At 41.0% G+C, this 1,416-nt stretch overlaps 1 protein-coding gene across 1 annotated transcript in view; it reads right to left on the reverse strand.

The window, feature by feature from the left end:
- The window catches only part of LOC107574349 (phosphatidylethanolamine-binding protein 4-like), a 68,630-nt gene that overhangs the window by 545 nt on the left and 66,669 nt on the right, over window positions 1–1,416 (reverse strand). The gene's annotated exons all lie outside the window — the stretch shown is intronic.

A 1,416-nucleotide genomic window follows, 5' to 3' on the forward strand; every position in this document is an offset into this window, starting at 1 on the left:
ATATATAAATGGTAACACTTTATTTTGATAGTCCACTTTAGACATTCTACTAATAGTAGGTAACTTTGCAACTACATGTCAACTAGCAGTCATTAGAGTATTAGTAGACTGTCTGCTTAATATCTTCTAACAATTTATTTTGATGGGTCCACAACATACAACATACTGACTATCAGAAACTTTGCAAGTATATGTCAACTTATTCTACAAACCCTAAACCTACCCTAAGTTTACTCTGAGAGTTAGTGGACATGCAGTTGCAAATTAATGAGAATTAGTTGACATGTAGCTACAAAGTGGACTATCAAAATAAAATGAAACCTTATAAATATTAAATTTAATATTACAATATTGTAAAATTGTAATGTTATTTTAATATAAAAAAAGAAAAAAATTAGCTGTTAATCGCTAAAAAAGCTGATTAACATTGGAGAAGACCTTTTATTCACAGTGTCGTATCACATCACATAAAGTTAGGACATTTTGTCAGTCTGACTGTTTAGAAAAGAAACAGCACATGGCACTGCATGATTCAAGCTATCATTCATGTTAATATTTTTAATATATTATTTAGGGGTTAGGGTTAAAGGTGCAGTAGGAGATCTTGGAAAATGCTAACTTTAGCCTGATAGCACTGAAAGCGAATGTCCCACCCTCCCTGCAATCGCCGTCCAAAGCCACGCCCCCTGAATGCATGAACACGAACAGACCAGAATACCAGAGACAACATTACTACAATAGGCTACATCAGCGGTTCCCAATTCCAGTCCTCACATTTATTTACAGAGGTATATTATGTCACACTTCACACTTCTCTAGTAAGTTTCGTCTGTGTGTGAAGACACTGCAGCTCAAATCCATGAATGAATGTTCTGAAGTGATGTAAACTTCAAAGGATTTCCCTGCTCAGGGAGTAGGGAGCAGGGAACCGCTGGGCTACATCATGTGTCATTCACCTGTGAGACAACATCTCTGGGTTATGTATGTAGCCATGGTTCCCCGAGGGAACGAGATGCTTTGGGAACGCCCCTGCATGACCGCGTTCTGAAGCACGTGTCAAATCAGTCCAACGGAGTAGCGAGACGTCACAAGCGGGGTGATGTAAGCAACAGAAAGTATAAAAGCATATCCAACAGAGGGCAAACCAGCTTCGATGAAGTAGCGCCTGGAGGGATGCAGGGAGTATGGCAAAGAGACGCAGCGTTTCGTTCCCTCGGGGAACCATGGTTACATACGTAACCCAGAGACGTTCCCCTTCAGGAACTCGAGCTGCGTCAAAGTCGCTTTGGGAAAGAGAATACCCACTGCGCCGTACTACCAAGTCCCTGCCTGTGTGTATCTTGCGAGCACATCACGAAGAGAGAACTTGGGAACCTGGGGTACATGCCAGGTCTAGGTTGTAAAAACAGACAAAAG

The sequence above is a fragment of the Sinocyclocheilus grahami genome, unplaced genomic scaffold (assembly GCF_001515645.1).
Source record: "Sinocyclocheilus grahami isolate Dianchi unplaced genomic scaffold, SAMN03320097.WGS_v1.1 scaffold2190.1, whole genome shotgun sequence".
Classification (NCBI taxonomy): Eukaryota; Metazoa; Chordata; class Actinopteri; order Cypriniformes; family Cyprinidae; genus Sinocyclocheilus; species Sinocyclocheilus grahami.